At 41.3% G+C, this 27,137-nt stretch overlaps 1 long non-coding RNA gene across 4 annotated transcripts in view; it reads left to right on the plus strand.

Moving 5' to 3' along the window:
* LOC136010686 (uncharacterized) overlaps window positions 1–27,137 on the plus strand; it is a 37,534-nt gene continuing 10,397 nt past the window's right edge. Inside the window, exons 1-5 of one of the 4 annotated variants that reach the window (XR_010610961.1) lie at window positions 1–156; window positions 5,597–5,704; window positions 7,490–7,564; window positions 15,656–15,977; window positions 16,110–16,190. This is a non-coding gene — a long non-coding RNA (uncharacterized LOC136010686). The other 3 variants (XR_010610962.1, XR_010610963.1, XR_010610964.1) reach the window with 3 other exon arrangements.

Consider the following 27,137-nt stretch of genomic DNA (forward strand, 5'->3'; position numbering starts at 1 on the left):
GATCATCAAGAATATTTTCACTGGTCCTGAGAACTTGAGCTTTGCCTTCTTTTAAGAGGAGTTCATACCTTCTGCTGCCTCCTCTCCCCCATATTGTGGTCATATCACAGGAGAACAACCCATTCCCTTCAGGCACCTTTTTCACTATCTGTGCAGGTAAACTGTGAAATCTGTTTGCTCTTTTCTTTTTGTGCATGTGTGTGCATGTTGATGGCCACTGTAAATGTCTCCACTGAGTATTGTAGAGTAATACCTGTGGAAAGCAGCTGGACCTTATAAACTGTCCTCTTGCTGGTTAAGAATAGTTTGTAGCAGTGGGTAGTAACAGTTGCCTTCTGAGGAAACATGCATTTCTATCAATAATGCTGTGTTTGTAGAATTTGTTGCTTAATTGGCTTCAGCGCTGAGGTCAGACTGAACTGCTCTGTTCAACCAAGCAGGAGAAGCTGGGCATACTTCAGTCACAATATAAACTCTTCTGGCTGCTGCCTGTATGAAGCCAAGAAGGAAATTGGTGCAAAACGAGGAGGGTGATGGAAACTAGAAGCTGTTCCTCCTTCCTGAGACATGGTGTCCCCTTGAACATTTGTTTTGTTTAACTGAAGTGTAACATGTAAGCATCTGGAGTTGTAGGAGGGTTGACAGGATGATGCATTCCTAGACACTCCAGGTTTTAGCACTTCAACACCATGAGATGGAACTGCCCTCTAAACTTCTGTCTTCAGATTTGAACCTGGCGTAAAACCCTGATCTCTCTCCACTTTCTGCAGTCACTGAGTTAAAACCCACAATCCATAAAATGCTTAAGCACTTGCCATTCAGGATGAGGAAATATTCACACTAGTGTGATTTAGGATCAACAGTAATTTGGAGAGGAGACTACAGTTGAGGAGATAATGAAGATACAGGGGATTTCATAAAAGGAAAAAATAATGTCCATTTACAAGCAGTGGGTTGAACTTTGTGGTAAAGACCTTACTTATACACAGCAAGTATCAAGCTGAATTCTACATTTGATTCTGCTGTCTTCATCTAATGATCAAATGGAAAAAGAGCTGCAGTAATCAGAAGGTTCAGCTCCTGGGGAGCACACGAGTTTTGTTCTTACAGGATAACTTCCACAGCAAGTACCAGACCTCTGAAACAGGCCAGAAAAAAAGCCTCTTGGATCCAAGCAATTTAAATTCACTGAATGTGATCTGGCTTGCAGTTAGTTCCCTAGAAAGTAATGAAAGAGGTAATTAAAGACTGGACAACTACCTTAAGTAAAACATTATTCATTAGAGTAAAAGCATTTCAGGTGAACTGTTTTCAAGCCATGAAAGCCAGCTCCACGTCTTTTTGTGCTTCACTGTGGCTGCCCAGTTCCAGAAAGGGGAATGAGACATCTTTCTGAAGGTGCCACCACAGCCTGCTTGTCCCAGATGCCTGAGAAGGAAAAGACTTTTATTAGAACACGTGGAAAAGTCCAGGACATGGTAGGATTTTTCTGTACTCATGCCTCTCCAATGCTACTCCCTGATTGCAATGTGTGATTTTCCCAGCCTTGCTCACCTAACCTCCTATGCTATTCCCAAAGACCTGCCTGAACTTTCGTCTTGTATAACAGTGGTAAAAAAGTGTCTTTCAGGGAAGAGAGCTCTTCCATGAAGAAGGTGGATTCCTGCAAGTGAAAGAGCTGTAGGCTGTTGGGAGGAAGCAGTGAGGATGGAAGGGCGTCATCCAGGGAGAGTCATTGACAATGGAGCTTGATTAGCACCTTGCTTTTTGAGAAAGCAAAAAATATTACCGATGTCAAGAAAAGTATGTCCCAGCCATGTAATGGACAGTGCTCCAATGGTAACAGCAGAGTGGGCAGCAAATTGCTTCTCTGAATTGAAGTGGACCATGCTATTCAGTGAAGGAACTGGGCAATTTGGAATTTCCCAAAAGCAATTTCTCAGGAAAAAAACCAACAATGAAACATCAAAAAACACTGTGTGGACTTGCAGATGTAAAGATAAATAGTAGCATAACAACACCTGTGCACGCATCAGTGCTCCCACCCACAACTGTTGTATTGTTAAAGACTATGGGGAGTGTCTAACTACATCTCTATAGTGGGTCTGAGCACATTCTTGCTTACCTAACATCTGCCCCTGAACAATGTGTTTTTAGTCTGAGTTGAGGTGAGTGGTACTAGCTCCATTCACAGCAGTTTTAACTCATCTGGCTAATTTTACACTGCAATGAAGTCAGTGCTACCATCTGCCTGTTTTACCATCTTATAACATGTGATAACTAAAACAATGACTTGACACTGCACCATCTTTTGTTCTACCACCAATAATTATTTCCGTCCTTACCACATGCCTTCTTGTCACCTGCTTGTGAAGCCTAAGAGACCCAGGAAATCTCATAAGATGCAAGCATCATCCTAGACTTTGGTCGACAAATCTATACAACTTACAACTACATCAGTGCAATCAGTCTCTCTGTCAATTTTTGTGTTCAATCTTCTATTCTTACTAGCTGACAGCAAATCGTAAACATTTAAGCAGCAAATATTGATTCTTAGTTAAGATAAAATGATCTGACCCTGGAAACATCACACCTTAGATGTCTCAGTGAATGCCGTGAAATAAAATACTTGCTGCATTATCCTGTGGAATGAGAGAAGGGTTAAACATTGGGGGGTTGGACTAGATGATCTTTTGAGGTCCCTTCCAACCCTTGGGATTCTGTGATTCTGTGATTCCCTGCTGATAAGATGCCTTAAAAGCTATTTTGTTGTGCCATTGATTTCTGTACCCCAATCAATGTGAATGGGACTACCAGTGTGTACAAGGAATACTGGGAAAACTCAAGCTTTGCAGGGAGGAATTGCTATTACTCTCTTTTGCAGCATTTGTAGGACGTTATTTTGGCAGGTTCTTATGGCTCAGACCTTTGTGGGTGAGCATGTTCCTTTCTTACTCCCTTGACTTGAGGTTGATTGCAAGACTGACTGTGTCTTGGGAAGGAGTGGCCTGTCACTGTGCTTTTAATATCACTGGGAGGCATCAGGATTAATCAGGAAATAGATCAGGTTTTCAGCATTTCAACTGTGAGACCATTTCTGCAAATCAGTGCAACAGTGGTATGACAATACAGTTAATATCCTCTAGCAATTCCCCAGGTGCATCTTTTCTGTCAAGATTATAGGCAACACAATGATTAGACTTTCAAAACAATTAAACAATAACAAAAACTGGTAAACTTTCCCAGTCATTTTGCCATTGCTACTGATTGACTCCATCCCTGGATTTTATTAAGAACATTTCTGAGTAGGACAAACATCAGCAAGGAATAATTCAGGTAGTCTTGATCTAAGGTAGAAAGAACCAGACAACAACTCAGGATCCCTTCCAGACCAGTTTTTCTTCTAAAACATGCTGAAAATCTGTTTTCTCACAACAGCACTGATTTGCATTCATTTTGCATTGGGTTGAAATGAATATGCCAGTTTCTTGCAATAGGGAAGTCAGTTTCTATTGCATTTGGATCAGGTCCATTTTAGATAATAAGGAATCAAGATATTAAAACACTCCAAAAATACCTAACTTTGATGTAATGCATGCTGCTTTGCAGATTTTTAATGAAAAAACTTCCTTTTTGATATATTCTGTCTCTGAAAACTAATTGATGAGTAAGCTTAAAACATACACTACAGCTCAATCCTATTTTCATTCTGCCCATTTAAACTCTTTCTCCTTCCACCTTTCTTAGCATTTCAATTGCAGTTCATCTTGGATGACTAAGAAGGAAATACTTTTGCAGAAATGTGTATCATCATTTCCTTGGTGTCAAACAATTTTTCTTTTCTTAAGCAAACAAAACCCAAGCAAAAAGTCAGAGAAGATCTTTGTTAATTTTTCCCAAATTCTGTCTGACAAAATGAATTTTTGGATTTACTTTCATTAAGATTTTACATAAGCAGAAAAGAAAAATATAAAGTTGTATATGAATTCTTCATGATCTACTAATCACTTGAAAATTGACCTTAAGTACTCTTTAAAAGACCTCTACTTGTGAACAGCAGGAAAAACTGGTGTGCAGAACAGTACCAAACAGTAGTAATGATGCAGAACAAGACAACTAGCTTTTGGGTTTGGGTTTATTTATTTATTTATTCTTTCTTTTCCCTGTGGGTGGCACTTTCAGTCTGGGTTTGAAGGGTGCTGGCATTATCAACTTGGGCCTTCATCTATAAAAAGTCACAATCCAGCCAAGTTTGAGTCTGATTTTCAGAGGTGAACTGAAAAACAGGAATGGGCTTCCCAAGAATAGGTTAATTGAGGGGTTTGGGTGTCTGTGTGTACTCATGGAACACTGCTGTTAGGCATGGAGTCTGATACAACTGTGTAGGAACATAGAGACTTATGCCCTCAGGTCTGAAGATGCAAGAAATGCTAGCAAGCACAGGTGGCTGAAGCATTCTTTGTGGTAATGCTCCAAGGATACGTTGGGTAACTGTGCTCTGGACAAGTATAATTCCCTCTCACCTGTAGGTATAAGAGTTTTGGAAAACTCTCTGTAATTTGCAGACAGTAGTTGCCCTTCAGTAGTCCATATCTGCACATAGAAGGAGTTGTGTGTGTTGCCAGGCAGCACTCCACAAGCAGGGACATGGATAGAATAAGGAGCCCCAAAGGCAGAAGAGTATTATAACCCATAAAGTGTGACAGGATCCATTTGACATGTTCTTAAGTGAAGTAAATTGCAGTGGTGCCTTTCACAAGAGCCTAGTTTATAGATCCACAGAAAAGAGAATGGTCTACCTCCTCCTATGGAGCTTACAGGATTTCATCATGTACACCTGATATCAGCAAATACTTCTCTGTGCTGTTGCCATGTTACTGTCTTAGAATAAATTCCAGGGATGAATGACTAGGATTATTAACTACCCTTTTGTTTTCTTCATGGTCACTGTAGTGAACAATTACCCTGAACAAAACCTGCCAAAGATAAGGAGACATACCTTTTCTTTTCAGGTTTCCTCTATCCATGCCCTTCCCTTACAAGGCTATTTTGTAGGGTGACGGCATGTCTAACTAAAACAGAGAGAAATGCTTTGCCGTTGTAGCTAGACATCCACTTCAGACAATCAAAGGAATCTTTTATTTATCTTGATGTTAAACTGGGTTGTTGTAGAAAAAAATCACTTGCTTTGAACTTCTTGATATATGACCAGATCCTTACCCAGCTTCAGAAATTTATCAAGTGTGACAGAATTTATTGGGAAGACGCAGTGTATGAAGGAGGTCTTGCACAAGGAATGACAGAGTTGCCTTGAATTTTATGAAAATGCAGATACTTGTGCTATCAGCATGCCTGATTAATTAACATTTGTTTATGCTCTGTTTCTTTCAGCCTTGTTTCAACACCCCAGAACCGACTCTAATAAAATCCCTTTGAGAGTTCTTTTTCCTTCCACACACTTAACTCATGATTGCAAAAATCATTACCACTTTTGATTATAATCTTTAATTAGCAGGAAAATATATGTGCTGAATTATTTAATGTTCATTTCCATCATCATGTTTTGATAGCTTTTGCATTAATAAATCTTTCGTAGACCTGAAGACCCTGTACAGCCTTGGACAGAGTTAAGGACTTCTGTTAAACACACTGTCTTCTGAGGACCTTAAAGCATAATGTGCTACCCAGGATTTTTCACTCCCAGGTGAGTGTTCTGATCTCTAGCCTGTCTCTTCTGCTCTCTTTATAGCTTAATGAATCTTTAAGAGCTTTCCTTCTCAGTGGAACTAGTTCAAAAGGAGAGGAGGAGATAACATCTCCGCACACAATGTCATTTGAGAGTGATTGTGTGGCTTGACGCCAAACTCATCACTTGTCTGCTTCATGGTTTTCTGGGTTGGTTCTGGATCTGCTCAGTTGGTTTTCCAGTGAGAAAAACTTTGAATATAGCTTATTCTTTATGATAGTCTCAAAGGAGCCTTTACCTGCCTCAGAAGGGCCTCAGGGCTTCTATGCCTGATCTAGCATCCCTTGTGTCTTAAATCTACTCACTTTTGATGAGTGAGTATAATAGCTTGAACTATTCTCAGAAGGGCCCCAACATCCCTGCCACCTATCTTTGGGGCTATATACAGCAGTGGTTAAGGGTGTCCTAATGACTGATGCAGTTTATGTAAAGCAAAGACTGTATCCTGCAGTGAGCTTCAGATAGGATACCTGGTTTCCTGTGCAAAGGCAGTGTTAGACCCAGTGGTCTAACAGCTGTGGAATTCACAGCCCAGTGGTAATGTAAGAAAAAAGCCTCAGACTGGATCTATTCTTGTTATTTAAGACATGGTGCAGTTCCTGTTTGTTCACCTTCAAGGTTGCTATCTGAGTTGACACATAAGGCTGTGTATGGCTGCTAGTGAACTTGAGATCTCTGAAGTTCTTTGTCACTGAGTCTGTCAGATTTTAAGCTGTAGATAGAATGCTGAGGCTTAAATTTTGTGGAATTATTGTTTCACTGTGATTTTCTATGCAATCTGATGAAATGACAGCGTTCATAATTGCAAGCATTGCAGGTAGGTATTTCCAAATGTATTTAATGTATCAACTTTAATGAGGAAATAAGTACCTAACCACTGTGGCAAGAGATGCTCCCCGAATCTTTAAATAATAATAAATAAGAGAACCACAATGGATCTCTCAGACTGGAGCAATCACCTGATGTACCATTATACACACACAATGAATCATTTAAAACTGTTTTAAATGATTCCTGTCATCACTGGTGGTAGGAAAATCATTTTGCATGGTTCATTTGCTGCAGTATTTAATTTTCTCTAGTGCTTTTGGAAGGAGTGATTGTTATCAGAAAAATGACTATAGCAAGACTATGTTGTTACATGTTTAGTTTCCATCAGGAATTTCTCAATAAAAATCAAACTAGAATCAATGCAGTAGAGGAGTGTTTGCACTGGAACAGCACAATTTGTTCAAAGCAAATGTGGTGCTGACTACTCGTCTGGAAACCAGTGAACTTTAACAGTTGTAAGAATTATGCAGGAGTATATTCCTACTAATGAACTTATCCTGAACAAAACCCAGAACTTAGAAAAACAGCCTGGGACATTTGTTAAAAAATAACCATTACCAATGAGAAATGGGTATTTCCTCTGCAAAGTTTCCTTTTCACATTTTTTGATAAACCCTGAAATAAATATCCACCAAACAAGTAACTTTCTATTTGAGCTAGGCTAAGATTAAATTCAGACACTTCAAGTAAAAGTATCCGCTCAGGGTTTTATTAAGATTCAACAACTTCGCTTAAGATATTCATTCAGACTGGTGCTCCTTATTGGCCCTACGTTGCACTGTCCTCAACTGAATGCAAAAGTATGAGCATCGATGGGAAAAATAACATGTAGATATACTCAGAGCATCATGGTCTTGTTTTAAACAGTGTATCTCTTTCCTGCACAAATTAAATAATACTTAATATTCCTAGAGCCGTATCACTTTTTTGAGGCATCCTTGAATACAAGATGCTGCATGTCAAGGACGTCTCTGGACTTTCATCCTGGCAAGTTAATCTTTTCAATTGCTTTTTCTTGCTTGTCAACTTTTTATGCTGGTCTTCACTAAGTGAGTTGCTTATAAACATCACCCTTCGTTTAGCTTTAAGTAATGTTTAAACTGTGATTATTACTTTTTTTTTTTTTGAGGACTTGTGAGTCTGGCATCTCTGTAGGGGTAGAAAGGATTAAACCGGTATTCCTGACAGCAGAAATGATTAATGGAAAGCTCTTGAGAGTGTGCTTGTGCTTTCACAGTGTGGGTATCATTATGTTTACTGAGATGACTGCTAACGAAGTATCAGAAATGCAGAAACCATGAGCATCCTTACTGCCTTTGTCAAATTTCTTGTGTCTGTTGCCCTCTGTGAGCCTGTAAATACCATCCAGGAGCCTGGGAAATGAAGGAAACATCCGGTCAGAGCACAGATTTCATGGACAAGGGCAGTGCTTTGTTTTGAAAAAGCATAAATGAGTGAGTATATCAAAGAAAGAATTGTTCTCAAACCTGAACCTGCCTCCTGAGCAGCAGCTGAGCAGTAGGAAAGCAGACTGCATGGCATTAACCCCTAGCAAAGTGGGAGCCAGAGGACCTTCAGCTATAGGAGCTAAAAGACAGCAAAGTGGTAAGAAGAGTTTTTGCCACGGCTGCTTGGGCTGTGTGACTCTGGGCTTTGTACACTCCATGTGTAAGAGGTCTGAGAGGGAGAATTAGCATTTCTGAGTACATTCTTCCTGTTCTGAGAACAACTTCTGGACAGTACTGCTCTGAAGTTGACCTAGACTAGCTATAAACTAATCCAGACTGGTGTGGCAACATGACCCAGCGTCTCCCTAGCTTGAGGGAGAAATGAGATACTTCCAGCACTGCATTCCTGTTTCCTTCCCTTGCTTGCACATCACTCCCCCAAAAAAGCCCCAGTGGTGATGTTGGGGGCTCTTGGTGTGAGACCTTTGTCCGTGGTCCTGTCCTGTGTCTCCCCAAGGGAGCTTTCTGCCACTGCAGCTGGAAAGGTGATCACCCTCCCGTGCCTGAGAGTTAAATCTGGGAGGAGGTCAGAGGGGAGAGGGCACAGATCCCATCCGCTGAGACAACCCCAGCTGCTGGCAGCCACCTTGTCCCTGCTCTGTGCTCCTGGAGAGTATGGAAAGCCGCTCACCCTTCTGTTTGTGCTGATGCATTAGCTCCCTGCCTCTGTTGTGCCTCATATGTTCCTGGGGTCACCAGGATGACTTTCCCACTGCTTTTGATATGATGCCCTTGTCCACTGTATTAATGGAGAGGGAGCTGGTGGCAGGGGAGAAAGAAGTGATGACATGAAGTCAGTGGAAAGTAGGGCAAGAAAAATGAGATTGGAGGAGGGAGATAAGAAGGAATCTCCTGGGTCATGTAGTGAGCTACAGATATAGGCAAACAAAGCACAAATTGGTTAATTAAAGACATAGTAATTAAAAGGAAGCTAATGAAAGATTAATTGATTACTAATTAATTACACAATCTATAACTACTATAATTAGATTCAGTGATCAATTAGGAACAACATCAATTTCTTGAAATTCAATCAAATTTTAAGTCTGGTTGGTGAGTTTGCTGTCCCCGTTTTGGGGTTTTTTTTTGTGTTTGCTTGATAACTGCTAAACTTTGTGAATTTCAGCCTAAATTAATTCGTGGTCACATTTAGCCAGTTTGTTCTTGTTCGCCTTTAGAGAGGAGTGTATGCTTAGCTTGACTTGGCTCTGTGAGCTGTACTTTATGTGCTCCAAATGCAGAGGAACAAGAGGTTACCATGCCCACATCCATGTCCCTTTTCTCTTGAGGTGCTTGTGTCAGCAGTCAGATGAAACTAGCTCCTCAGCAGTGAGAAGGCTGGGCTGCCAACACATTACCTTCTGTCAGGGATTTCAATAGTGCTTTATATCCCTTCAAGCTTTTTTGTCAGTGACAAATTAACCCTGGACTTTCTCAATTTGTGCATTCTACTTTGGTAAAAAGGAAAGAGGTTTCTCCTATGGGAGAGACCAGCTGCCAGCCCTACAACCTGATTTTCCTAGTTCCACATGTGACATGAACAAGTTGCATCTCCTGGTTCTTTAGAGAGGTGTCAATCTGTAGAAGACTCAGCAGGTGGCTGCTGTGGTTGTGGCCAATATCTTGGTAGGCATTTCCCATCTGTGAATGTCTGCCCTAAAAGACTTTGCATCATTTGACCTAACATCCTGTGAGTAGCGAGATCTCATTTATGCAGCTGGCATGTGGGGCTCTGAGCCTATCCACTGGCATTTGAAAGACATTTTGTGGTGACAGTAATTATTATAATCATCGCCTTCAGCAGCAGGCTTAAAGCCTACTCTTTCCATTGACACAGTTGATCTAACTGCAAAATAAGTCACATGTTAACAGCTGGACTGAAGAACCACCCACAGATGTTGCTTAATAGGAGCCTGAGTAAGTCCACCCACTGCTGGTACATTTAGTCTTCCTAGAGAAGGCAGGTATATAATCTAGAAAATTTTCCAGTTCAGCCCTTACAGATATGAATCATTAATGTTCAGTGCAAAGAAACAATGTCCTTTTTACCCATGGGGGGAAAGAAAAAGACCACAAACACAGAAAAAAGGGCAAGGACATCTGAAGGAGTGCTCACAAGCAGGAAGCTGCCAGTTTTTCTTTACGACAAAGCTAGCTACTGTTTTTTACTATAAGAAATAACACAGCAGTCTCTCCTAGTACTCTGAGATATGTTTCATGTGTTATCTAGAGCATTCATGCTGTCTTCAAGCCAGGGTCAGAGGCACCAGGCTGTGAATCAGTCAAAGCACTTAGGCACTTCTGCTGCTCGTGGCTCTAAGAAGTGTGCTACTCTTGTTTTCTCAAGGAAGACTGGCTCGTGAGCTCATTTGGGGTCTGTGCTGTTCTGCGGAGCAGTGGCACCTATAGCCAGTCCCTGGTTGCCCCCATTGTCCCCTGCCTGCCTTCTTATCACAACCTGGCAGTAGAACAGACTCAGCTTTGCCTGCCATGGGGGTTGCAGGAGCACAGAGCTCAGGGTAGATGAAGATGGGGATCATCCTTACTAAGCAGTGCAAATCAGAAAGAAGTCTACTGGCCCATTTTCAGAAAACAGGAGGCTTACAGGACAAAGCCCCCAGAAGTCATTCACACACATAGCCCTGTATATTCCCATAATACAGACGTAGAGCTGAAAATGGCTAAGTAAATAATAGCCTAAGAAAAAAAGAAAAGCTACTCTAATTTCCTTTCTTGCATTTTAACTCATTGTCTTTCAGGACCTTTTCCAAAATCGGAGTATTTTCTAAAGGCAGAGCGGCTAAAACCTCAATCAAGCTGCCAGCCTGCCTGCTGCAGGCAATAGGGACACAGGGAGAGTCCGAGAACGGCCATCCCAAGCATCGTCTTTTTGAGTGAAGTCTTTAAACCAGAAGCCATTAGCTTTTGGTGGTACTGGAACATCACCTGAATTGTGTGTCCTTGGTGAACAAGATTCTTTTGCCTATGCAAATGGGCACTTTTCCCTATATACGCAGCAGCTCTGTGCTGCTGTAAACTGGCTAAGTGTGTTGCTCAAGATGATTACTTCTTCAGTTCTCTTGCTTGGTATTTTGTTCTTACTTCAAAAACTTCATTTAAGGCAAGAAACAGAAAGAAAAAGGCATTTCAGTTTTGATCACTGTGATTTACTAGAGACACGACAGGCTGTGGAGCTGCTGTCTGCTGCCTACAAGGTGTGTATAATGCAGTTAGTCACAGGGCAACATAAATAGACATTTCTGAACTATAAGCACTTCTATGACTAGAAAACGTGCTGCAGCCTCATCTGGGGAAATGGCACTGTTTCTAGTGTTTACAACATGGCTGGTGACAACTTTAGAAAGTTTTCTGCTTTTGCCCAGAACTCTTAGCTATGGAGCCACGAGTTTCACTTGGCAGTAATCAAGCCTGAGTTAGGCATACATTTCCATGTGACTGTTGACTTCCTAAGGATGTTAACTGCATTCTGGTTTCTTATCTATTTTTGATGGAGTGAATATCCTTGTCCTGGAAAAACTATACCCAAAAATCTCTTCTTGTATTTTTATAGCCAAAATGAAAGTCCTCTTGGGAAAAACACTTGACTCTGGGCATGAGGAATGGGTTGCTTTCAGTTCCCTCAGTTTGGCCAACTGTTTCGGAAGATCTGTTCAATGACTTGTGACTGCTCTTTGTCAAACAAGTGGGAGAATATTAACTCCATAAGCTATTTTTGGGCCTGGCATGGGGTTGCTGGGAAATATCCAAGGAGAACCAACAGCAGCTGATTAAATGCAGAGTCACATTACAGTATGAGGGGGAAAAATCACAAAAAGATTTTCTTTTTACTGCATCTACAAGTAAACTTTCTTCACCAAAGACATCACTGGGTTGTGGAAAGGAGAGTTGTCATTGACCAAGTGCTCATGCAACAAGAATTAGACTTTGTACTGTGATAGAAAAGGAAAGATGAACCTTTAGATGAGACTCACAACCATGAGGAACTATAAGCATCAGCTGGGGCAGACCTAGGTAGGTTCAATTGCTATTGACATGCTTGCTATGTCTCTCCATGAATATTACAGGAGACAACTTATACTATTGCCTTGAAGTCCTTAGACTGAGGGGCTGCCATTCTAAAGAAAAGCAGAATGAGGATACACGAAAGCTTTTAAAATAACACCTGCACTGACAGATGGTGGTGTACCAAAAGAAATGACCAGCTTGCTATTCTGTTGTTGAAGGTCCACTTCAACAAGCTGAACTTATAGGGAGTCAAGTTTCCTTTTCAAATATGCAAATTGCCATTAGTCATGAGATTTTACAGTAATAAACTGCTCTCCTTTAACTGGCTTTGGCACAGATAATATCCAATATATTTTATAAGAAATAACCCTCAAGACAAAGGATTATAGAATCATTTTCCATTAAATTATTATGTTTTTTTTTTACTGGAAAACATGTTAACCTGTAGTTTCCTGACACTCTCTTTTAAACAGTTTGTCCCCAGTACAACACATGAATTCTAAATGCATGCCATGTTTCATTGGCAAATTAACAAGGACACTGAAAAACTACATTGACATATCATAAAAAATGCAAGAGCATTGAACACTTAATTACAGCTCGAACCGTTCCAAAAAGCTCAGTAGCTGAAACAGTTGGAGAACTACAGTTTCTAGGACTGACTGTCTGCTTAAATCACACCTAATTTTCTGGTATCTGTTGCTGTCAGTAGTGGTGAAATCAGAGGTAGATGAAATGAGCAATCTTTTGTTGGCACTGATGTACAGGAGAGTGCCTGATTCAGAGCAGACATTCATATTTTATCTGGCAGATGTAGTTCATGAAATCATATACCTTCACATGTAGCGTAAGTGTGAGGTGGGTCTCCTCTTGACATTAGAAGTAGACTTGCTCAAGTCAGTCAAGTCATTTGCAAAGCTGTTCATCAGGCTGTTCATTTGCAAGGTGAAGTCTGATTGTGATTGCTCCAGCTTTGCTGCTTACCAAGACAAAGCTGAGCGCAAGCCTAGGGCCACCTTCTCCTCAAAATTTCCTTTGGGGGTTTGTTCAAGAGCAGTTTCCTTTCAGGGACAGGACTTATAGCATGGAAACCATATGCTGTACCTCACATGTGCCTCAAAGCATGTGCTGGATGGGAGCGATCACTTGACGCATGAGGAGGAAGGTGCTGTGTAGAACCCATTCCAGGTTGCAGAGGATGGGTTTTCCAGTGGGTGTTGTTTAATGTCCTTATATGGACTGAGAAGATCAAGTCCCACCACGCTTCATACTCAAATGCATGACTGAGTCTACAGTTTAATGAGTTACTGCCTTTAGCAGTAACTATCTGCCTTTAACAGATCTGTGGTAGGAAATTTCCACAGCAAATATAAGGTAAAATACATTGGTTTAAACCTCTTTCCTTGATACTGTGATTTACCCCTCACTTGTTATGTCCTTAGAAGGTAAAATGGTTAATCACTATGACTCAGGTGTTGGACAGTAATTTATTAAACTGAGGAACCTTGATGCTGGATCGCACAAAGTCACCCGAAGGAATTTTACAGGAATTTTTGCAGGGATTTTCAAGCTTTTGTCCTAAGACCGTGAACCGATTAATTATTATGACTCACATGTTGGGCAGTAATTCATTAAACTGAGGAACCTCGATGCTGGATCCCACAGAGTGCCCGCAAGAATTTTCCGGAGGCCTGCTATATCCCAGGGAATAGCTGCATAACCTCCTCCTGATTCCTGCTGGAAGTAAGAGGAAAGCAGAAGTCTTTGTTTTCACCATAAATAACCTTGGCGCAAAAAAGAAGGTGTCACTCCCGAAGATATGGAAAGAAAGTGGGACCTTCATTAGACTTTCCATAAGAGCTTTTGTAAGAAAAGGATGGAGGGTGAATAAGACTATTTCATTCTTGCATTGTAACAATGCAAATGGGAGTTTTTGTGCTCATGTGCTTGGGAGAAGCTGTTGTCTCTTTTGGGAAAGGGGTTGCCTCTCAGGGGCTTGCTACTGACTTGATGTAGAGTTAGAATGGGAGGGAGGGAGGAGGTTGCAACACGTCTTTCTGCTTGGAAGGAGGAAGCTAAATATCAGTGCTTGAGATTGTGCATTCCCATGATAACAAAATCTGGGAGAATCCGGAGGGGGTGACAAGCTGTTGGCTGTGCCCTCCTTGTGTATGACATTTCTGGCTGAGGTGGGTTTTGGATGTGTGGAGACACAGCTACAGGGAATGGTCCCACCTCTCCCAGGCCCAGCAGCAGCAAGATCCATAAATTGGGTTTTCTGGGACATCCCACCTCTCCCCAGCTCTGTGGCAGACACCGATCCAAATCTATCTCTTGGCTCCACACAAGTGACAGCTCTCCAGGAGACTGAGGAGGGGGAGTTAGGGCTGCTAAAGGAGCCTCTTTTCTTTACTCCTTCATCTTTTTGCTCTATGTACACTTTTTTGCAGCATTTCCTCCATTAGCTCAGAAGCTTTCAAGTCTTGAAAACAATTTTGTCATTTTTCTAACTTTAAGAAGCTGAGTCTTGATTGCCTTATTTGATGGCTTTCTTGTGATTCCTAAATGTTCTCCCTGCAAAAAAACAGTGAAGTTAGTTTTTGAGCCTCTAAAGAAGTGTTACAGAGTATTTTTATATAAGCCAGATTAATGGTTTTAGAAGACGATGCATTTGTCATAAGGCAGCATTTTGGCAGCAAACGGAGCTTCAGTGAGCAGTTGTTTTCAATCTTGTCATGCGTCTTAGAAGAGCTAACCTGAATTTCCGCCTGAATTTGGAGTTTTACAAAATTACAACTCAATCTTATATTAAAAAAGAAAAAGCAAAACCACCCCCTACATTTTAGAAGTATGTATTCTAATAGAGAGAAAAAAGGATTTTTCAAATGCCTTCTCTGTGCTGCTTTTGTCTGTGTCCTCCTAAATTGCAGTTTTGCTTGGTGGAGCTAAAGTAATCACAAAGAGAGAGCTATGCATTACAAATGAACACCCTGAAATTTAAAGTAAAACAGAAACTGTAAAAACTGAAAGAGAAATCTTTACGTGGCATTTCTGGGGGTCACATACAGAAGTTACATTTTTCTTTAAACAAATCAAACTCCAATCTCAGCACCCAATAGCAATTACAACAGGATTTGGAAGCAGCCTTGTGCAAGACTCAAGCAGAGAAACTGTTCCAGTGATGAAAAAGCCCCCAACCAATAACTGTAAATTCTTTATCACTTTCATTCTATCTCAGAATAGAAGCCCAATAAACCACCCAAAGTGGCTGCTTGAAGCCTGTGCCTTGGGAGCTAGCGAGGACAGTAATTTGCTGGCTCACACTTGAGCTCAGGTAGAGCAGGAATTCTTTAATGACACTAGTTCTGTGAATTGCAGTTTGTGAACTCAGCTGGGCCTCAGGTGACAGACTTTCCAAAAAATGAGTTTTAGGCAGTGTGGTCAATTCAGACAATTCGAGGTTGTCCCCGTTGGCATATTCCCCCTTTTCCTGTTTATTGTTAGGATGAAGTCTAACATTAGTCCTCTTTGCTTCTCTCTGCAGTGCCCACTGGATCTCATTTGCAAGGGAGGAAAAAACCTGAATGCAGAAAGACCAAGTCTGGAGCAAGAAACAGGGGTGTTCTTATGGGGGAAATTTTATGCAGGACAATTAAATCCTAATGCATGAGCTATTGTTCTCTAGAAGAAAAAGAAGAGGATAAACCAGACCAGGTGATCTGTCTGAGAAAATTTCTGTTTCAACAGCCACCCCCGGGACTGTGCTAGCAATCACGTACACCAGAAACGTGATGTGTTTCATGCTGAGCTTCCAGGTATTTGTTTTTATAATGCAACATCCTGAAAGATGAGCAGGCTAGAACAAGGTAAGAGGAAGAGGAGACAGAATGACAGTGTTCATTCTGACCCCCCCCCCACCACGTTCAGCGTGTTTTGCCTGCCTGGATCAAGTATCTCTAATGCATGGGTTCCCTTTTCTCTGGTACTCCCTGTCACAGGCAGGCACCAAGGTCCATGGCACCACTGGGGTGGAAGCTGCAGGCTATACCAAGATGGAGTCAGGGTCCTTCCCAGAAAAGGCATTCTTCTTGCTGCTAGGAACCTCTGGGTTTAGAAGCACAAATGTTAACACTGGTGCAGAACATGGTTAGCTGTGTGGGAGGAGACACCATAGTGGAAATGTTGGACTGTGAAAGCCCCTGAGTGCCACAGCAGAGACCAAGGCTGAGGCAGGAAGGATGTGGCAGCCTCCCTTCCCTCTTAGCAGGGCTGGGAGGGAAAAGGTGAAGCTTTCTATTCCAGCTGCCACAACGGACTTTGAAAAATAGGGAAGGAAAGAAGGCTGCCCCACTTTCACTTGTGGGAAGTCTCAAGTGAGTTGGACTATGTTAGGATGTCATTCCTGGAGAACACAAGGGACAAAAAGTCCTTGTCACCCCATTCTCTCCAAGGTGCCCAGCAACAAGGTTGGAAGGTTTCTGTGCTTCCTGCATTGCTGTCAGTACTTTCCTTCTTCCTTCTCTGCCATGGGGTTAAGGCTTGTCACACCATCACACCACTTCTGCTCTTCTGCAGGTCAGAACAGAAGCAATCAGAACAGCAGGACTAGTCTTTTCACCCAGGTGAACTTGCAAACTGCAAGAAACTGATCTATTACAGGGTACTTTGCCCAGGGGACATTTTGCTCTTTATTTTGTTTCAGCCAAATTAGATTTTTAACCTAAGATACACGGATTTCTGCCTCTAAAATCCCTTTAAAAGAAGTGGGTATTTGCACGCAAGTTTTATGTGTGAAAGAAGGTGACTTCATTTTGCTCAACAGATGTGTGTTTCTTTATAGGCTGTGGGTTTGCTACAGGGACACTGAAAGCTGTGGGGTCACATAGCAACTGTATATTTATGAAGGCTTGTGAGAGCTGCTGAGATTAAAGTCTCAACAGTATTCAGTGTGTTGGTCAACGTGCTGATCTCCATGTGTCCAGCTTTGTTTTGTACTACCTATCAAATGAGAAACCAGGATTTTGCAATAATTATGACTGTTATTCAGGGAATTCGTTAGAAATTAAAGGTCATCTAGAAAACCAAAGCAAAACAAAAAATAACCCAGCCTCAAAAAGAGAAGACAGGGATGAAAATAGCAAGCACTAGGAAGTTGAAAAAACATAGCTAAACCTTAATATTCTCAGCAGAAATTTGACACGGGGGTTGCAATGTATTTGGTGACTTTACTGGATCTTACCGCCTTGTTCCCTGCACTGCAAACAAATGCAAATCACTCTGGGAGCAAGTAACTGTCAAAGGATCCATTCCTTTCATTCCCTTTCTTGTCATTTCTCTTTCAAACCCCGATACTTGCTTTGCAGAGTTTATTATTGGCACCTATGCTGGAGACTGGGGAGAGTGTTGCAAGAGGAGTACTACAGATGTGTTTTAGATAAAACAATGTCTCTTTCTTGGTGTTCAGTACCTTGGAGCAACTTCACTGTGGTGTGGCAGGGTGTGTAAGTGAAATGGAGCCAGTAACCCTTGAAAAGTCACCTGGACAACCCATTTAACTTCCAAGCTGCTCTGTATTCATCTCTGGGGCTGTCCAGCATCCCTTAAAGATCTGTTGTCAGTTTATGGAAGGGAAAACATTCAGTATAGAAGTCTGTGATATCTACTGTGGAAGGTTGGCATTCAATTAAAAGAAGGGTAGAACAACCCATTTCCACTTGACATCAAGTATGCAGCAAGGACTATGTCACCTTCATGTGCTAACTTACATGGGATTTACCAGGCTTGCTAATTCTCAGCCACAATAATGCTAATAATAACTTTAGTTGCTGAGGCAGTCCCAATGTTTTCCAATGAAGATGACCACTGAAGAAATCTGGAGCAGCTGCTGCACTGTCTCAGAATGCCCCAGGTGCCAGCAGAGAGAATAAGGGCAGATGCATTTCCCTCTGCATTGAGCAGTGCGGTGGAGCAACCCTCTTCCCTCGCCAACTTGAAGTCAAACCAGAGCTACTATATACTAGTTATATGGATTGAGAGCAGCATTACTGTATCTGGCCTGTGCAGCCAAATGTCTGTTTGCAGAGCCCAGAGGGAGAAGAGGGGCAGTGAAAGTCTCCTCTTTTTGTGGATAGGGGTGCAAGTGTTTGAAATTTCTGAACACAGTTTCTGAACTGTTTCTATGCCACTATTTTTAGGAATTGCTTAAGCCTCTGCTATTAGAGAGCAGTAAAGCTAGGATAATACTGAGATGGTTGGAATGCCTCATCTTCTTTCATTTAATATGCCAGGTGGAATAGTCTCCGTTAAGTCCCTGTAAATTATTAACTCTATTTTTTTTTTTTTCTGGCCAGAAATGTAGTTTTTACTTTACAACTTTCTGACAGATATTTAAACATGATAAAATGAAAGTGGCTTTGCACTATAACTCACTAGAACTTCTCTGCTGAGAATAGAATGGAGCAATACAGGATTAATGTTGATTTTATGACTCTCTATTTTATTCTCTAAGGAAAAAATTTCTTGCAGAGTCAAGAGAATGTTTCTTTGTGTGGTAGTCTCTGGGGAGCTGTGCTGCCTCTGTTTAAGGTCTGTGTGGGTCCAAGTCCCTCAAGACTGCATGGAGGACAGCCCTTGATGAGGATAAGTGTGCTTCAATATCATAACAAATTAAGCTATAAGGAGAGAAACCAGTGTAACCGCAATGATCATTTAAAGGCTTGCCCTTAGAGCCCATCAGACACAATGAGCTTTGGACCAGTCTCTATCCAGACTTCCTTTCTCAGGATTACAATTATAGATGAAAATATTTTGTGTTTGTGTTTCTCTCTTCTCTGCAGTACTTCTCTCTGCTCAAAAATTAAGCTTACAGACTACAGTTTAGTGGGATTTTAGCCACCATGATCCATCCTGAACACGTTTGCACATGAATGTTCAAATACAACTTCCAGCCTCAAGAAATGTTTTCCAGATAGCTCCAGCCCTGATTTTGAGTGTGTGTGTCTCACCAAGGTCTGCATCCTGCTTGTGCTGCAGGGAATACAGGGACAGGAATGAACAGAGTGCAGACCAGCATTAGGTAGATTATACAGAGCTGGTATCTGACAGTATGACTGGTAGAAAAAGGAGGTCAAATGCGGCATTCATTATCTCATGCACAGCCTGATAAATCAGTCTCTGTCTTTACCTTCAACTGTTTGGCTTTTGCCACCCACAACCCCCATGCCACTATGATCTTAATGAGTAGAATTCAATAAATATTTTTAAACGCCAGCTATTACTGCCTATTTAAAGCTTCCTACTTTATGGTTTGTGGGGCTTTCGGGAATCGGTGAGTGTCAGTTCTGTGCAGTTTTGATAGGTTTTATAAAGGGCAAAAGAGAGTGGGTGGAGTTTGGTATAGCAAACAATTCATTGAAACTGGCATAACTGGCAGACTGCAAAAATATAATTACGACAGTGGATAAGAATGGAGAAGACACCAGAGAGTCCCTTGAGCATAGAAGCAGCAGAAAGAGAGTAAAAGAAGAAGAGCCACTTGCAACATTCAAAAGGTGGAGAGATTGAGGGGCACTGAGGTAGACCTGGAGGAATATGTGGATAAAGCATCTGTAATTTGTACAGACTTGAGCAAAAATGAATAAATGCCAGGAAAGGTGGGAGGTGAACAGGGACAGGAGGTCAGGGTTTGCATTTTAGCTTTAGGGTATAAATAATCAAAATGAGATACTCTGGCTGTGGCTGAGGGGAAAACGGCAACAGCTACAGAGGGGTCAAAGAGAGAGTAGAGAAAGAAAGTAGTTCTGAAGCAAAGCAGTATTGAAGCTCACCTTGCCCTTGCCTAAACCAGTTTTGCTTTTCTCTACTTTGCAAGACAGATCATGAAAATAAAGTGGTTGCCTTGGACCCATACTATGCACTAAAGACAGTGACACTGCAAACCCTCCATGCTTGCAAGGGCAATGGATGCTGCAGTGTGAAAAGACCTTTTATGAAACGTTGTGCAACACCTCAATGTTAGCATGGCTTGGGACTTCTGCTCTAGTCCCTTGAGATGCTCGTGCTCTGCTTGGCCACTTGGTCAGAGCATGGAGTTAAGCAAAAAGAAACAAGTTTCTGTTTACTCTCCTGTTAAAGATGGTTTCTAAACAGTTTACAATGTCTGGAATATTTGACATTTCAAGGACATCACAACATGCTGCTGTAATTTCTACAACCATGTATGTTTCCCTAGTTTCTAGTAGCCAAGATGTAGAAATTTCTTATATGGGGACAGAAAATAGGTTAGGAGTGGAGCTCTTAAAAACAAAATAAGAAAAAAGGCTGGTGTTTCCTTCTATTACGTCTTTTCTCTGTTTGACTTTCACATCAGTAAGTATTGGTAAAACTGAATGGCAGAGAGACGGGTTTCTCACTGTTACTTGTACTACAGATATCAATGAATTTCTTTTTTAAAATCCTACTCTATGTGCATTCATCAAGTGTGGCAGATGAGCCATTTCTTTCCCATTATCCAGTGAAGTATTTTGATATTAAAGATGTTTTCAAACTTATAATTTTTACATTTTAATTTTATTTTCTTAGATAATTCTGAAAAAACTCAAGATAAATTAAAAAGAAGGTATTTCAGGTTGTTGAAAAACATAATCCAGAACTGTGATTTTTTTCCCTAGAAAGCCATGAACAGGTATTCACAATTTGTAGCAGGAAAATTGGATGAAGTTACAAAAAAAGAATAGAATTTTACAGACATAGGTAAATTAGGTATATAAAAAACAAACCATCTTTTTGTGAAGGTAATAGAGCATCATGGAGGAGTCAGTGGTACACGTATAACGGCAGCCCAGTTAATACAGTGTATTTCAGTTGCCAAAACTTTTTGATGAGGCAAGTTTCCAAAGACTTTGAAAATAACTAAGCTGTCGTGGAATGGCTGTGGATGTCCTCTCTTGAATTAGCTGTCAAAAGACAGGAAACCAAACGAAATAGATGATCTGCTTTCTCATGGAGAGGCCACCAGAGGAGTCTTGCTGCATCTGTCCTAGTCAACGTATTTCTGAATGGTCTAAAAAAGAATCTGAAATCCAGTGCTAATGAATGACAGATAATGCTTAGGGAAAAAGCAAGCCACTATGATGGAGAGACTGGCTCTAAAAGAAATTGAACAGGGTCAGTGAAAGAATAGTCTAACTACAGCTATGAAATACACTCAAAAAAATGCATCTTTCAAAACAACAAGTTTTCAAAGTCTCCACCAGAAGCTGAAACAATATGCAGAGAAAAGATGGCTAGGTTTCTGCTACCAACCACACCTGCAGGACACTGACTGGAGTAGCTCTTGGTCTGATGAGGTACAGACACTGTTACAGTCCTCATCTTCTCATTCCTTCTCCACACAACTCCTCCCCTTGAAGTCAGAACAAAATCAATGGAGTTAAAGCAGATTACATCAGTGAATAAGAGGGAAAATCAGTTAGTGCTTTTCTCCTGGGATGTGCAGATGCTGTGACAGGCACCCTTAGTTAGGAAACATCTAAAGTGTAATCATATTAATAGAATCACTTTCTTAAGCATGTGAAAACGGAGATGATGTATCATTTACAAGAGAATGAAGACAACACTGGTAACTGCTGGCCTGCATAATATCACCACAAAATGCTTCCATAGTAATGAGTCCAGGAAATTATTGCAGCTGTAAGACAAGTGTGGAGGAGATGATTAGTAGGGACTTTGAATAGATTTTTAGGTTCTCCCTTTTTAAAAATACCTTTCATCCTCAATACAGCCTGATTGCATACAGTAGCTGGCCTGAAGACAAGAAGCAACTACAGCAAAGTCTCATAGAGAAAACGGTAGCATATTTGTATGTGCTGGCAATACAGCTCCAGGATGTAAAGAATGTGCAGTATCCAAATCATAAGAAGGACAGGATGACAATTCTACAATCCTAATGAGAGGACTAAGGCTTTCAAAGAAAATGGTTCTTCCTTCTCCCCTCCCCCATAGTATTTATTACAGACTTTTTCACATTCAGTCCAAGAATCTCCTGGCTTCATCCATTAGAGTTTGTTTGATAGAAAGAGTCTGTGGGGGCATTTGCCCAGCTGTGATGACTGGTGCTGTGTTTCTAGCACCTTCAGGTGGAGAGGCTAGCAAAGGGCAGTGAATATCATGGGACATTTCCAGATGACTAGGACAAAGACACTGGGAACGAGTATAATGGTCAGATCTGCCCTGATCTACGAAGTTTTATTTCCCTACATACTCAAGGCAAAAATCAAGCTATCAGTACATATGAATAAAATCCATATAAATCCCACAATACAACTTTGGTGGTACAATCTAGAATAATTTGGTCACGTCCTTAGTTGATATTAATTAAAATTGAAGAGAGGATTTACCCGTGCTATGCAGATTTACTCTGGTGGAAGATTTAGCCCCATGTTTTTTTCGTGACTGGGATTATGACATGTTAGATTCATTGGCTCATTTGCTACAGTAAATGAGTCTCTGGGCTGTGCCGCGGTCGATAGCAGAGCAGTGAATGGACTGGCTGAGAAGCGAGGCAGGAATAGAAACAGAACATTTGTTCTGAAAGATAGAACCCAATCCTCATTCCTGTTCTATTCCATCATGGGTGTTTTCCACAGCCAGTGGAGATTATCTGCTCTGGGACTTGAAAGGAACAAGAACATTTTTTCCTTAAAAGAAAAGTGTTGCAATGGAAAGGATTTGACAGACCATAGAATATATTAGAGCTTTGTTGAAGTGAACCAGCTTCACTTTCTCTAGAAAGAAAAGGGATTTTTCTGGTGCTAATTTCTATGCTAAGAAGTGAAGTACACGGAATGCAGTGTAGATGCTTGTATGGGGCATGATGGTGTTTGTTTTTGCAGTTACCTTCTACCTTCTATTGAGGTGTCTAGATATGAGCTGGGAATCATGAGAGTTTGAAGAATTTGTGCCAGAGAGCATAGGATACTGAAACTATGGATTAAAAAGATCATACTTATGAGCTTCGTGATAAATGAGTAAATACAGACAGATGAGACATAGTGACTTTGTATGTGACAATAATACGAAGCTGGTGAATGTGATGATCACATGTAGCAAATGAGAAAAATATTTTTCTCTGATTTAATTTCTGACTCAGAATTTAAATTTTTCTTTGAAGACCATTAATAAGTAGACAGTTTAGTAAGGAAGAAGACTGCTCAATTTACCCAAATTCAGAGCTTAGCTTCCACAGAAGATTTTGAAGCATCTGCAGATAGACAGCTGAGAATGCAGGCTGGGAGGCTGGGTGCCAGAGGAATGACTTTTCCAAAATGTGTTCCCGATTTTATTACCTAACATTGATATAAGATTGCCTTAATCTTAGCGTAACTGGTGATGATCGCTGTTACCAACAAAAAGCAAATTTATAGTAGTCTGTTTCTAGTTTGCTTTACGGGGAATTGAGCTCCACAGCCCCTGTGACCAAGCTGCAGGGGAACAGTGTTCAGTGCAGATCAGATACAAGAGAGAAGAGCATGGAGAAATACCTTCCACTTACTCATCATCTGCCCAAGTTTCCTCTCTTGTTCTGCGTTGACTGCTGGGCAGCATAACTTCTGTTTGTATGACAGCTTTCCCTGAGGCAGCACCTCTCATTGCATAGGCTTATGTCCTGTGTGTGCTATAGTGAATAAACATCATTCCACTGTGTGTGTGGCGTTGCCATTGACCTGATCTGTTCTCATATCACCTGGGGAGAAGTGTTTTCTGCAGTGCTAGACCCAAGCAAAGACAGTATCTGACATGAATGCCCTTTTAAGTACAAAGCAACTAGTGCCATAAAATGATTTATAAAGTGTCCTGGCATTTACAGCTACTAAGATAAACTGCTTTGGGGTATACGATAAAGCCCTTTATCAAAACTGGCTTTACGTGTGTGCTTTCATCCATAAAGAGAAATGTGTGAGAACATATCCTCCTCAGTCTCCCCAGAAGGCTCAAAAGGACAGCTTGTTCAGTACAATACTTGCTGTTAGGGTGGGATTCATTTCTGGATTATCAGCTTGTAATTAAGGGAGTTACTAATGCTGAGAAGGAATTTTAAGATCAATCCATATTCCATTATCAACTTTAATGGATAAAACTCCCATCGATGAAGACAGAATACAAACTATTGCTGTGCCAATTACTCTCCTGATATGAAAATGTTTGACCCAACTCTGTGGAAGAGCACTGATGCATGGGAGTTGGAGACCTGGCACAGCACTGACTGTGAGGAAGTTAGACAGTCTGGGATGGAAATGTATTTTTTGGGCTTTCTTCCACTCTGAATCCTCTCTGCTCTTTCTAGAGGTGGCTAAAACATCCTTGTTCAACGTACTGGGTTCACAGCATTCTCTGTGCTCCCGGAATAGCAAAGTGCTTGTTTGTTGTTCTGAGTCCCCATGGGTCATCTTTGTGTGAGAATCTGCTCACTTCAGTGCTTCTGGGGAGGCTAAATTTACATCTTTAAAATTCTAAATACCTTTAAAATATGATTTCCTTGTGAGCTCGAAACAATGTTCGGAGACTCACTCTCCTGTCGACTCCAGATCTTTGCCTCAGGGCCAGTGTTCATGTTTGTTTAGATGGGTTTTTGTTTTGTGAATGTGGATGTTCTATTCACTGTTCTGAACTATCCAGCTATGGCTTGGCTTCCTGTGATCAGGGACATAAGCCTCACTGATCCAGTCAGCAATCTGGGGCCTGTGAGGCATGATAGTCTCACTAATCACCACTGCCACCTTTGCTAGCTCCTTATTTACTGACTTTGGACAACAATATGCTACCAGCTAATTGCTACTGGGTGCATGACAGAGCCCAGGCAAGCTCAACAGCAGACTGGATGGGAGGCAGCACAACCCTGTGACTGTTGATAATGAGGTAACTACCAACAAACTATGGTAAAGAAGGTGGAGGAAGTTAGGTAGGGATCATTCCCTGACACTAAGGAAGCCTAATCAATTGAGGAGAAGGATCACTTGTTTGCTAATTGCAATTACTTGAATAAATGCTGAGCAGGGTGACTTTCCTGACAATCAGAAGACTACACCGCAGAGCCCATCCATCTCAGGGGCAGTTAATTAACTTAACTGCCTGCTCCCTCACATTTGAGGAGGAAACAAGATAGCAAGTCTTGTCTCCTCTTTATAACCTTTTACCTTTATTTATTTTGGCATCACTTTGGCAGTGACTCAGTTGACATTATCTACCTGGCTTGTGGCCATTAATGTATTCAGTATGCCTTGGTGGTGTGGGATTCAAACACCTTGTTTGCCTCCTTTGTAGTCCAAGGAACTAAAATGACTTTTCTCACCTTTTCCCACAGATGGTATGTGGAAGGAAAACACCACTGGCTAATACTGGTGCTCAGTGGAAAATGGTGCTCAATGAAAATGTGCATATGAGTTTGTTTTAGACATGCTACAGGGAAGCAGGGGCTGTGGAATTAATTTTTCATCTTTCAACGGAAGAATTGCTCAGCTTCAAAATATTGCAGCTAAAATTGCTTTAGATGACCGGGAAATTGAGTAAATTGCTTTTCCTGTGATTTTTCTATTCTTCCTTTTCTCCCCCTTCGTATTTTCTAGTCCTTCTGTTGCTATGTACACTTGCAAAGTACTATTTACTTTTTCAAACAACAGAACCTCTAAATTGCACCAGGAGTCTGCCCTTTCAAAGCTAGTTAAAAATATTTGAAGTTGCATACAATCCGCTCTCAGCCATGCATTCTGCTCTGTTTTACTAGATGAGGAAAGTGGAAAAGAAAAAATACTGATACTAAAATGTCCAGTTGCAGCCAGAGCTGAATTACAAGTAATAACTTTTAAAGGAAAGAAGAGTTAACTATTTTCTAAAAAGCCAACTCTTTCATTTTTCTGTAATGTTCATTAAACCCAACTGTTCTCTTTATTTTTTTTTTCCTCTGGGAAATGAAACAATTGGTATAACCTTAAAGAAAACATAAAAATATACCACTACCAGGAAGTGTCAAGGTAGCAGCCTGGTGGTATTAGCCCAGGAGAAGAAAAACAGCCCAGGAGGCAGAAGCCTAAGCCTGTCTCATGGTTCATTTCAGGCATTCCTGTTAACACTGGTTCTTCTTAACAAGGTTTCTGTTTAATACTGGTGCAAGTCCCCTGGAGAAGTGGTAGAGTCTCCATCTTTGGAGATACCCAAGGACTGACTGGGCAATGTCTTGAGCTATGTGTTGTGGCTGACTCTGCTCCAAGCTGGTACCTGCCAGCCTCAGCCATTTGTTGAGCCCATTGCAGAGCAGAGGCAGCATTTGCCTAGGAGTATCACAGATATAAGGGCAGTCAGACCTCACTACCATGGTCTCAGTATTACCCTCTCAGTTGCTGTCCTCCAGGAATATAATGACCCAAAGTGCGGAGATACTTTCCCAAGCAAGGAGAAAGAATCATTGTGTGGAAGAACAGGGAAATGGATCTGCATATCTGGAAGACTAGCTCATCAGGGCTCCTTGCCCCTGGTTGTCCTTGACTTCTTTGCATGGACCATCATCATCCTCTCAGGACTGTAACGCAATAATTTGCACACTGCTCCTGGTGCCAAGTCTCCAGTGCCTTGAAAAGCCGTTTGTCCCCAACAGTACTGAAATCACGTCACTACATCAAGTGCATGAACAGTTCTGACAAGAGGAGGAGTAATAACTTGTTTGGTAAGCTCACTTGTGCTTTACTGAATTCATTTATTGGCTGTCCAGCAGCTCCATCAGGTGCTTTTGCAGCAGTCAGACACAGAGACATGACCTCAAGTCTGGAGTCAAGTCAAAAGGTCCTCCCTTCTTTACAATAATGGTGAAATGAAAATCTCCTCAAGGAAGCAGAAATGTCCTGCCACACTGACCTACACTATGTGCAGTGCAGACTAAGCATTAGCATTATTTCAGCAGCAACAGCAAAGCGTGGCTGTGCCAAGCTTTGGCAGATTAATGTGCTCTGGACATGCCTGAAGTGCTTAACAGTTTG

The sequence above is a fragment of the Lathamus discolor genome, chromosome 3 (genome assembly GCF_037157495.1).
Source record: "Lathamus discolor isolate bLatDis1 chromosome 3, bLatDis1.hap1, whole genome shotgun sequence".
In the NCBI taxonomy this organism is placed as follows: Eukaryota; Metazoa; Chordata; class Aves; order Psittaciformes; family Psittacidae; genus Lathamus; species Lathamus discolor.